General features: G+C 42.8%; 1 non-coding gene across 1 annotated transcript; it reads right to left on the bottom strand.

Annotated features, from left to right (window-relative positions):
- Positions 1 to 724: 724 nt before the first annotated feature.
- On the bottom strand, positions 725 to 798 carry TRNAT-AGU (transfer RNA threonine (anticodon AGU)). Its single transcript has one exon. It is a non-coding gene; the product is annotated as a tRNA-Thr (tRNA).
- Positions 799 to 12,870: the final 12,072 nt, after the last annotated feature.

The following is a 12,870-nucleotide window of genomic DNA, read 5'->3' as shown; positions in this document are numbered from 1 at the left end:
TGTTTTGCAAATGATATTCACAGAGATTAGGTAATTTGTATATACAGCTAATAATCTACTGACTCTTAACTAGGATTTGAATACGGATCTTTTTTATTGCAAGCACTAAATGTTTCCTGCCATACCACATGATTTTCCCTAAAACCCAAAGTATGTCAGCTAAAGAGATGAGGCTAGCAAATTATCAGCTTCACTGAACGCCCGCCATGTACCCAACACAGTGGTAAATATTACAGGAGATGCAAAAGCGGCACACTGCAGTTGAGAGTTGTGAAAGGGGCGCCTTAAGGAGCGTGGCATCCCTTCACGCCTAAAATGCTGTGATTCAAGCCCGCTGAGGACAGTGATCTCCCTCAAACGGCCAGACAACATGCCAAGCACCATACGAAGGAGATCGAAGCTGTGTGATGCAGAAGCAATAGGTCCTGCCTCCCTCGTTTTATGACTTTTAACTTTGAAATTCATGAGATTTGTACCTGTGACTGATTTCACATGTGGCATGGCCATAAGCTGTGAATAACCATCACCTCCATGGCTACTTCCAAGCACAGTTTGTTCTCATAACAGCACAATGGGCCTTAGCTATTTCCCCTCCCGTGATCAGACCCAACAGTGTCTAACAGAGCAGTGGGTTGGGAGCGGCTGGAAATAATCAAGACCTTCCCTGGATTATGGACGAGAACAATGGTTCTTTATTTTTTTTTAGGAAGGGCGCAGCTCACAGTGGCCCATACAGGGATCGAACTGGCAACCTTGGTGTTACTAGCACCACGCTCTAACCAACTGAGCTAACCGGCCACCCCCTGAACAATGGTTCTTAATCAGAGGCAACCTACCGCCCCAGGAGAGGTGAGGAATGCTGCTAAACACCCTACAAAGCACAGGGCAACCCCGCCCTCCCCACTCCCCTCCACCCCAACAAGAAAGAATTATCTGGCTCAAAATGCCAATGGCGCAGAGTTGAGAAACACTGGCCTAGGCAAACCTTTAAGAGAAACTCTGAAAGAACAGAAGAAAATTTGGGACTGTGCCTGGTGATAACAAAGTTAATCAGCAGAAAGCAAAAGCACACGCGTGCACACACACACACATGGTTGAAGGGATGATGGAGATTTCAATTTATAACAGCAACCGAAAAGAAATAAAATTACCAAGAAACTAGCACAGTTTATGAGAATAAAACTTTAAAATGCTACTGAAAACACACACACATAAACACACATAAACAAATGGAAAAGCCTATCAGGTTCTTGGGGAAGAACAAACAATATCATAAACACGCCTACTTGCCCTGAATTAATCTATAAATTTAACATGGATCTGACTTTTTTAAATTCCAGAATTATATTTTTGAACTAGACAACTTGATTCTAAAATACATATTAAAAAAAAGTGAACAGGGAAACGGGAAAATTCTGAAAGAAAAGAGTTATGAAGGGAAACTATTTCTATTAGATAATAAAACTATTCGGAAGCTACAGATAATTAAAATAATGCGATATTGGCATGACAGATAAATGGAACAGACTAGGAATCTCAACAAAGAGGCACAAAAGGAGATTTTATATATTGTAAAGGTAACATTCAAACCTATAGATAAAAAGATAAATTATTCAATAAATGACATTGGGACAACTAGGTAGCCATCTAGAGAAACATAAAGCTTGATTTACGTGCCATTTATATGAGCGCTAGAAGAAACCACGGGATTTTAAAAAAAGAATCTAAAAGTGGGAAAAACTAATCTAAGTATGTCAAACCCAGGAATCATGAGATAAAAGGTGACCATATTCATCTACGTAAATAGAAAAGAATGACAAATAGGAAAATATATTTGCAACTTATACCACCAAGAGCTAATCTCCCTAATAGGCAAAGAGCCTGCTAAGTCAACAGAAAATCAGCAACTTAACAGAAATGTAAAGAAAGGAAGTGAACTGTCCACCAAAAAGGTAATTCAAATAGCTCTTAAATTTGAGAAAAGAAACCAACCTTCCTCATAATAACAGAAATACACAAAAATGACTTACATTTCCCCCGTAGATTGTCCAAGTTCTAAAAATTTTGCATTTGTGTGGGTATGGGGAAACAGGTCTTCTCAGACATTAGTGGTGGGCGTGTCAGCTGACAAATCAGTCAGACTTGAACTAAGCAACCTGTTGCACGTACCTTTAAACCCAGGAATTTCATCCTATGTATCTGCTCACACATGTAGAATATGTATCAGTTATTCACTGAGGCACTGTCAGTAATAAAACATGGTAAGATCCCTAAATGTTCACTGATAGTGACTATAAAAAAATCAGAAAGAATATAAGTGCTCATTTGTTGAAGACTACAAAATTATAACACATTTATATTATAGAAACTACATAGCCATAAAAGTATTAAAAGAGCTATTGCTGTGTGAATATGGACCAACCAATCTCCAAATCTCCAAGATATTCTGCTAAGAGAAAGAGCAAAGAGGAGAGCAATGCATATAGTAATCACCATTTGTGAAAAAATGGAGGTGAGGCGCTACACATGCATACAGAGACATCAATACACATTTGTCTGTATGTGCATGAAATATCTCTGGAGTGATACACATAGAAACATGTTACTTGGGTTGCTTCTTCAAAGTTGGGTGGCCAGGTGAGAATACAAGCATTACTTTCTGTTTATTGTATATACTTTTGCACCTTCTGGATGCTGGATCAAATGCGACTATCCACCTATACCAATCAACTAAGAAAATCTAAAAACAAAACCTGGCCCGACCACTGAGGCCTCCAGCTCTGGCCAGCTGAGTTTCTAGCCCCTTCCCTACATTCCCCGCCTTGTTCAGGCCGCACTGCTGAGGAAGACTGGAACTAGAGTGTAACAGCGTGGGGCTAGCTCTCCCCCGCACGCACCCAACCAAGGCTCGCACTCTGCAGGGCTTCGCAACAGCCTGCTTTTCAATCCACAGGGGTGAGGGTTTAGCTTATTTTTAAATTGGGTGGAATTCAGAAAAGAACTGCCAAAGTGATTAAATAGGCTGGAGAGACTGGTTCATAAAGAAAGATGAAAAGACCTAAATGTGTGTGATTTGGCCAAATGACAGCAGGGCCAGGCCGCGGCCGGCACACACACGTCTTCAACAAGTTCAAACACCAGGACAGGCAAGGAACATTCAAGGACGTAAATAGGAGAAAGACAAAAATATGAGAAGAAAAACAGTGTCTCGGTCTTTCTGTCTGTCTCTATCTCCAGATAAATCTCTCCAGAAAAGCAATGGATGTCTTGTTCCCTGGATCGCGTCCTAGAAAAATCTTTACCTTTGCAGAGCGATGAGCCACACCAGCAACCAGGCCAGGGGGGTAGGTGTCACCATACAGGCCTTTGATCTCCACTAAGTTCCCTTTTCTCACTACCCATCTCCCTGAACGGGTGCTGTCCTGGATCCCAGTGGCCGCCTTGCTTGCTTTTTCTCCCTTCCCCAGGCACACCCAGTGAGGGTCAGGCCGTCTCTGGGGGGGAGTCTGTGTAGACCATATTAATCATTCATTCACATTTCAAAATCTTGCTGAGTGCCTAGGATGAAGCTGAAAAAAGAGGGTGTAGCTCCCCATTACTATCAGGGAGCTTGTGATAGGTCACGATAATTCTGCTATCGAGAAGTGACCCGTGACATGGCTATGATGCCGCAGAGCAGGTCAGCGGCAGCACTGGGCTGTGCATTAGGCTCATCTCCTTTATCAGCCTCTCCTTTAGCCTAACCCTTGGGCAGAGAGAGAATTCGCATTATTGCCACGCTATTCAAAACGAGTACGGTGGGGGTCGCTTGGCTCTTTTGTAATCTACCTGCCTCATCTTTTCAGTTGCACTTCTTATGTTTCCTATTAACTGACCCTCAACCTCAATCCGTATTCCTCTGAGCTTGTGTAGCAATGTGCCCGAGTACGTGCTTAAGGGTATACATTTCAATGTGGGAGTACATGTAAAAATCTATGTGTGCACGGATGAGTAAATGCACCAGTCTGTGTGTGCATTTCTAGGTTTACAGTCACGTGGTGCTGTGTATCTAAGAAGATGCACATATGGGTAAGATGAGCCAAAAATAAGATGAGCCAAAAATAAAATTTAAGAAGCACTCTGGTAGGGATTCCAAAACTAATGCCTAAGAGAGTATATTTTAAAACCATTGTGGTTTATGTTTATTTTAAATTTTCACCATTTATCAGATGAAAAAACTGAGCTGTGGCTGAAACTTGAGCTCAACGACGTGCCTACTATTGGCAGCAGCAGGTGAGGCCACGCCCCTGTGGGCAGAGAGTAGGGTCTGAGGGAATAATCATTATAACTCTAAATTATCCTGGAAAAGAGGCAGCTTCTGGGTCAGGAGATGAAAAATTTGCAGTTGGACTGGGGACTGTGGGTAAGGAGAATTAGCTCTCTCTGGGCCCTGGTTCTCTTGGGAAGAGGCTCTGAGGAGGCTAGATTTGATTAAGGGCTTTCCCACATGATGGAGACAAGTCGGGCTCTGCCATATGCAACCAGGCCAGGAGCTAAGCAGCCCCAGAGCAACGGAGGGAGGCAGGCTCGTGGCTGCTGTGCCATGATCGAGTTTGCCTACAGACAACAGAAAACCCAAGCACATATAAAAAAGTCCCGAAGTAACTATTCCAAGGACACTGTGGTGACTTCACCACGCAATCAGGGACTCCATCTCCTCGGTGCCATACCATTCTCAGCATTTGGCTTTCAGCCTCAAGACCAATGCAGGGTCCAAGATGGCCTCTGTAACCCCTGTCAGCACATGCTCATTTCAGGCGGCAGCAAAGGCAAAAAGGAAGCCTCTCCCATTGGATCCACTCCTGCAAGGAGCCTCCCCAGAAGTCTGCTTCTGTTGTATTAGCCAGAACTTAGTCTTGTGACCATACCTAGCTGCAAGAGAGGCTGGAAAAGACATCTTCTGAGCCTGCCTGCTTCATCACCATCTCGAATAAAACTTTTTCTGTAACAAAAGAAGGAGAGAATGGACATTGGGTGGAAAGTTTTTCTGCAGTAGCTGAGCAGAAATATGGCCTATAGCAGGCTGCTTAAGGATGTACAACTGCCAGTGGTAGGGTGATTTTGGTATATGCTTCCTTTTGGATATACCTGAGGCCGCATAAAAAGAAAGTGATATATAGTGTTACAACCTGTTCTTGGATGTGCTGTGAGGTCTTAAAGAAAGGGTCTGTGCCCACTCTTGGGCAGAGGGGAGAGCATCACCCAGAGGCAGCGTGGTGGTGGCTGCCATGGTATCAGAGAGCACTGACATACACGGAACCACAGAGAACTTCCTGGAGCAGCAGAGTCACTACACACTCAGAGAAATGTGTCTAAGTTGTCACTGCTGACAAGGAGTGAGGGGGACACAAACAAGACATCTCCTAGAGACTCCCTGAGAAACACCGGAGGGTAAGAGCACCTCAGAAGTGGGCTGGGGTCCTGCTGTCCCACAGTTAAGGGTCACCAGGTCAGTGAACTTTGTGCCGAACCACATATCGTGCATCGCCAGCTGTTCATAGTTATAAATGAACCATGAGGCCGGGGCAGGAGGGTGGGGGGCGGAGGGGTATTTGAGTGACCCTGAATAAAGCACACATTTCAAAATGACCTGTTTTGTAAAGCAAGAATTGGTTAAGAAAATGCAGATGCAAGCATTCCAGCTTTTTCAAGTGAGCACTAGTTAGTACTCACTTTGGTGACTGGTAATCTTGACGATTTTTCAAAGCATCTTCCATGTTTCATAGAATTCTGTAGTATCAAGGAGGACCTCAGAGACTAGGGGGAGACCAAATGAGCTAGGCTTTGGTCCCCAACTCCCGCTGCTTACACCCTATTCATATTTTGGCATTCCATATACCTTTTCACTTGAAAAATTATTTCTACTGCTCAAAAAATTAGAAATTACCAGCTTAGGTATTAAACTTATTAATGGTGATCTCATTACCCTAAACGTAGAACTACTGTAGAATAGCTGAACAAAAGCACATGGATATATTATACTGACTCATCTAAAAACATTCTAGCTTATATCAACATGAACTGAGATATGCAATACTAGTAACCATGATTTAGGTATTAAAGAAGATTTCAGTCGTCGTCATCTGAAACGTTTTGGAGGAGAGGAAGGGAATCTACATGAAGAAAAACGGAAAATTTCTCATTTATCCATCTGGAAAGATGAAAGTGGTGGCAGAGAAAATGGACAGATGGGTGGTGTGTGAAATAAAAATCCAATTAAAGTTTTCCAAATCACAGAAGGTTTTGAAATGGTGAACCATGCGCTCTTTAACCGAATCCTGGGGTACCAGAACTTGAAACTCCTTGAGTTTGAAAGAAGCAGACACACAACAACAAAGAGGAAGTACGACCCCATAAAGCAAGGAGTGAATTTATGAAACCTATTATCTCAAGTGGGCATACAGGCTGCAAATATAAAGTGGCTGCAGAAAAGATTTAAATACACTGTGGACGACATGAGTTCCTCAGGTCTTGACTTCCGTGAATGGATCTTAGAAACCCATAACAGGAAACGGGGATAAGCTAGAAATGTCTTAAAGTCCATCCTAACCTTTTGGGGCCAGTGTCTTTGAGGGGAATCATGACTTTCCACACACAGTCCCATAATTCTACTTTTAGACTCAGAGTCTGGGTGGACCATGGTTTGACATGTATCCCTATGACTGTTTATATAATGGCGAGTACTGGCATTTCCTCTACAGCCAAGTTCTAAAGCAATGGGATATAATAATGTCAATTTATAAGATACACACTGCTGTTACTGGCCACGTGAGTGAACATATGTCGGCTTGGCCCACTTGGCTTCATGTTTTGTTTATCATAACACGGATGATGATTATGACCAGCAAGTATTTATGTCACACTATGTTGATAAGACTGCTTTTATTAAGCACTACAAATAGGCATTCATTATTCCTGATTAAAAAGGGAATGCTGGCTTTGTGCCACAAATCAAGATATTGTAGCTACTTACAGCATTTTAGTAAAGCTCCCTTTATTAGTGAAATTCCAGCTGGAAAAAAAATCAATTTTGTTACTGCACATCTAAGCCTCTACCTTTGGGGCCTAAGAGGTGACTGGAGAATACAATCACTGCATGACAACAGAGCTGCCTGCAATTGGGAGCTCTGAGTAGACAGCATATGAGACTCAGCAGGAGGAGGTGTGATTCATAAGAGAGAAGCAGCGGGCTGTGGGTCAGGCTACTCAGGAGACGTGAGGAATCCCCTTCAGACAGTCTGCCCCAGCACCGTGAGAAATGCGGCCCAGCACAGACAAGAAGGGGACTGCTGCTGAATTAAAAAGCTGCAAGTGACCCTCGAAGGTCATCCAGCCCATCCCCTTCAGGCAGAAGCCCTAAGAACCCATAGTAATTCGACGACCAGGCAGCCTGAGAGAAGGCACGCATTCCAGACTCACTCCAACATGACGAACTCCACTGCCAAGAAACTCTTCTTGGGTTTAAATGTAATTCCTCATGCTATGGCTAATTTGCTTTGTTTTTGTTTTCTGTTTTCTTCTCCTGAGAGACAAATAAGCTGGTCAAATAAGGCTAAAGGAGCAAAGGAGGTGGTGAATTCAAAACGAGAGAGCTTATTATGTACCCACGCTCTCTCCCAGTTCTAACGAACAACAAATGCTTTTCTTGGCAGGCAGAGGGCATTGGCAGAGGGCAGCTGGTTTACCTGTTTGCGTATAACAAAAGTTTAAGGATCAGGATACAACGCACTAGGGAATCACTTCCTAGTGCCAGCCATCCTCCCACTCTCCCCCCCCCCAAAAAAAAAAGTAGGAAAAAAAAGGAAGGAGAGCAGCAATTTAAGTCTATAAAAACACTGAGCTACGTGGGTTTGCGCCCGTGCTTGAGCGTGAGGGTGAGCAGGGGGGTCCCTTTTTCACCCAGGTAATGACTGTATGAGCCCCATAAGGAGATGGTTAAATCCAACACTGAGATGACTGCTCTTAAGAGGGGAAAAATATGTCAATCACACTTTGCCTTTGACACAAGGAAATTCCTTGAAACTGAGAATGGAGAGTGGAAGGGCGGGAGAATGTCTCCTGATGTGGGTGGCCAGGAAACCCGGGGCCAGAAAAGCATGAGAGGAGAGAGGGAGAAAGAGACAGAGAGGGGGAAAAAAACACAAGATTGAATTCTAATCAAAATGCTATGAGGCGTTCACACCAGGCCTTGAGAGAATATTAACAAGGTTACCAGAGGGGGGGCCTTTAGCCCCAGGAATTATTAGTGAATATGGAATTATATTTGCACAAACATTACCAGATGCAAGGAGCTAAATGTCCTACAGATGTGCAAGGACCCAGCGTATGTTCCAAATAGGCGGCAGCTTTGTTTGTTTTACCCGTCTTCTAAGAGTCTGGGCAGCACGCTTCTGACGGGGTGCATTCTAGAATGACCACCACGCCACCAGGCCCACTTCCCGACGGCTGCTTACACCAGTATCTCTGCCCAGGACCAGGCAGAGTGGCCCTGGGGCGGGTTGACTAACTTACCAAACTCTCTCCCAGCTCCTCCAGGTATCGTGCTCCACGAAGGGGTTTTCTGCAAGATGAAAGAGTTCAGAGTCAGGTAAATCACAGCAGTTTCAGCGAGAAGTGTTGAACTCAAATATATCCAGCTGACGTTGGGAGAAGACGATGGCAAAATACAAGAGGAACAGAAGTTTCCTTCTGATGTGCCACCGACAGACTGTCAAGGCTTGGGTTCACGTAGAGTCCCCACTGCTGAAGGTGACCTGTCTCATCTCTGGTTGGACAAGTTGGTGCCTTTAGGGAATCTCCTGAACTTGGAACCCCAAATCCCCACCACCACCGCCGCCACCACCACCACCACCTAGCTCACTTCTGGCAAGACTTGCCAGTATGGGGGCAAAACTGTTCAGCTTGTTGACACAACATGAAGAGGCAACTGACCACGAAGCTAATGGCATGAGCCCCTTCCAAGTCCCTGCAGGGGCTCTATCCATGTTGGGCGTGGTTACATGTGTCTGTAAAGCTGACAAGACGAAGCTATTGAACACCAATTAGTTAACACTGCTTGACTTGCCCTCTGTCCCAGTTCCCTTGGTGTGTGTTGGCTTTGGAGTTGAGTTGAAGATACTTTTAGCTCGAGTGGAGTGGGATGTATTATGTGGTTCACATCACTTCTGTGTATGGTTGATTGCTAGCCATTGACTATAGCAATGGATTCCAGAAACACTCCTATCATTGTCTGTTCACCTGGGGATCTGGGGGCCCAAGGTATATCATGCTGGGATGTGAACACGTCCTACAATGCCCAGTCCCAAAATGAAGAGGATAGTAGAGGAGAAATAAGATTTGAAATGTACAGAGTCAGAAGCTAGCCATGGAACACTTGTCTACATCTTCCAGCTCTTTCATTAAAACCTTGATAGAAGTTTTTCCAAATTTAACAACTGTAAATTTTTGCATACATGGCAAGCAACAAGTTGTGATGCTGAAAAAAAATTTGCCTAAACTGTCAATAATAAGAAACAAATTTTGATGATTCATACTAGAGGAAAGTTGAAATATGTTCTCATCCTCTTTACAACATATTACAATTTCTTTGTCATGGGAAGAGGCAATCAGAATATACAGTGTCTGTTTATCTGTATGTGTGTCTATATACACATGTGCGCGCACACACGTAACAGAAGTATTTTCGGTAGTTAACAAATTGAACTTCACGTTGTTTTCCTGGGATTTGTGATGTTTGTCCATTTGTTGGTTATTTTTTTAGTGATTGGTTGTGGTTTCATTTTCATTCTAAATAAATATTACCTAATTTGATAAACCTAACTAGCTGTGTATTCTTTTTCTTAAAGAAGGGCTCCAATACTGCTTAAGCTTCAGACCCAATATAACCCAAATTTGCCTCTGGTGCTGCGTAAGCAATTTTTGCTTCCTTTTATTTCACTCAGCAACGAATAAAGAAGGTCTCGTTCACACGGTTTTAAGAAGGAGGCACCTCAGACTTTTAGTCACATTGCCTGCAGATGGATTTGAATCCAAGGTCTGTCATGTGCCAAAGGAAGGAAGTTAGTCCTAGCCCTAACTATATTTCCCACCCCCACCAGAGGGCACGCTGATTCCGGAAGTAATCTTTCCAAGCCTTATCTAGTTTGGTTTAATGGCTTCCACTGACACCTTCCCCTCCCACCCTAGCCCATCTGCCCCTTGAACTACCTCATTGTTAAAAGATCTGAAAGATCTCACTGTCAGAAAACTTCTTCATTTCCTTTCCTTGTCTCTGAAATGTGCCCTTGAGGGACCCCTCAGTCAATTCCTCCCTCTTGTGATACTTGACAATTTGTGTGTGTGTGGTGTTTACACTCCATAGGAACAGGAAAAAAATTTCAAAGCATCTGGGCTGAAGGACATACCGCGTTTGAAATCTTTTTTTTTTTAATTGAAATTCAAAACACACCCTCTCCAGGAAGCCCACCAGATTAATTCCAGGCAGCAAAATGCCCATGCCATCCTCTCCAAGTCCCTTTATAGCTTGCTATTGATTATTCACAACCGCTCTGGATGTGTTTGCTTATATTCTCTTTCTTATTAGAAAAATCAAGATGAGCAAGGCCTAACAATCTTTACTACTTCAACTTAAATGCCTATTTGGATTCCAAAATTTTTGTGGGAACTCAGTAAGATCTGCAGACTATATAAGGAAGTAAAGTCTGTTTTTTTCTTCAGTCCACCTCAGTATCAATCATGTTGCTTTCAAAATGAAAAATATGCAAGTCCGTTTTGTGTAAAAACAGAAACCCCACTTCTGTGGTGGAACAATAGCTCATCAAAGTCCTGACCCGGTTCTCCCACATTCTAATGCACGGCTTTAACTCTTTCAGTGTGTAATAGGGGCGGACAAAAATGTTTCAGCTTTTCTATCTGTAAAATAAGAATCGTGTTCTTTCTTTCCTATTTTACTTTACGAAAGTCTCACGGGGAACATGAGTTACATGATTAATGATGGAAAGCTCTTGGACAAACACAAACTGCTTAATAGAAATAATTCCTTATTGTCAGCGATAGACACCAACGACCTGACGTTAAACCCTGACTGAGAGGGAAGGCGGTTCAGATGAACTTTGGGCCCTGCCGGTGCAGCCAAGCTTCTTTTCCCTGGTGCAGACAATCTGAACTCACGTTCCTTCACTTCCTCCACCATCAGGCTCCTGCTCTTGGCCTTCCCAGGCTCAAACCCAAAGCCCAAGTCACACGAAAATCTGGCTTCCTGGTTGGGGAGGGGCAACGTGTGGGAAACTAGAAAAGGCACCATTGTGAGGTCATTCTGATTTGATCCTCCCTTTTCCAGGGAACGTGCTTCCTCAGCCCATACTGCAACATTAGTAAGAAAACGATTTCAGATCCAAACTCAGTTTTTCGTCTAGTTTAGACCCTTTCTAAGAGAAGCCCTTGCATAGCTCTGGAGTCTCCAAGTGAAACACAATTCTTGTCATGACTCAAAGAACTAGTGTGTGCTTGACTAGTATAGACATTTCTATTGGAAGAAACTGTTACGGTTATTTTAAAAGGAAACATGGGATTGTGCCATAGTTTCAGTTTATTGCACACCCTCTATTCCTGGCCCTTAGGTATAATACAGCCATGTGCAATCACCCCGGACTCCAATCTGATCTGTGAGTAAATTCAGAAAACTCAAGATGCACGCTTACTCCACCAACTCTGTCCACGTTGGAATGTCCTGTCCTAAAACAATTTTCTTTTTATTCCCTTCTTTAAGAGAATGAAAGAAAAATGAAGATATCTCTTGTTAGAGGGAAAAAATGCTAAGCTTCATTATATTTCATGAAACAGAGGACAAAGCAACACGAGGAACTTGGGCTTTGAAATCAGACAGACCTGGGTTTGGATCATACCAGTTACCAGCCATGGGATCTTGAGCCAGTTTTTTAACTTCCCTGAATCCATTTCCCTGTCTATAAAGGACTAAAATACAAATACATCATAGTGACAACTAAATGAGATACCGTATAAAGTGCCTGGCAGAGTGCCTAACTTACAATAGATAATCAATATATAATTGCCAGTAATAATCATAATAATGAAAATGACAATATATTCCTGAATTGTCAACAAATCTATTATAGGAAATCAACAAAAGTTACTGAGGATCTATGTGCTGGGAACTATGGGAAGGGAAATACAGTGACTTATACAAAATAAAAAGTACCCTCAAAGATCAGACTATTTCATTCCATTTTTTAAAATGTTATTAAAAATATCTCTTTATGTATTCTTTGCTTTTGCCTAAAATATATGCTAACCATAGCATAAGTCCTTAAATTGGACAGATTATAACTGCTATACCACAATATACTCTTTCCTCAGAAACACTGCATACCATAAAATTGCATGTTAAAATAAGAGGGAAATGGAGAAAAAAACATATTCAACTTTGTAACCAGAGCACTAACAAAAACAGTGGTTATTGCATGGGACATAACTTGAACAGCCCAGAAAGCAGATCAGCTAGAGGTTGCCTCAGGGGTAATTTTAGAACGCACAAAAACAAGTGTGGGATTTCTGCTTCTGGCTAGAACGGAGTATCTAGGCCTAGATTCACCCTGTTGTATAAAAGAAACCAACCAACAGAAGGAAGGAAGGGAAGGAGGGAGGGAGGGGAGAGAGAGAGAGAGGAAGAGAGGAGGGAGGGAGGGAGGGAGGAAGGAAGAAAGAAAAAGAGAAAGAGTGAGAGAAAGAAAAAGAGAAAGAAAGAAAGAAAGAAAGAAAGAAAGAAAGAAAGAAAGAAAGAAAGAAAGAAAGAAAGAAAGAAAGAAAGAAAGA

This window comes from Hipposideros armiger, unplaced genomic scaffold (genome assembly GCF_001890085.2).
Source record: "Hipposideros armiger isolate ML-2016 unplaced genomic scaffold, ASM189008v1 scaffold_247, whole genome shotgun sequence".
NCBI classification, from domain to species: Eukaryota; Metazoa; Chordata; class Mammalia; order Chiroptera; family Hipposideridae; genus Hipposideros; species Hipposideros armiger.
The sequence above is the reverse complement of the archived record's forward strand: the minus strand, read 5'-3'. Positions and strand labels throughout refer to the sequence as shown.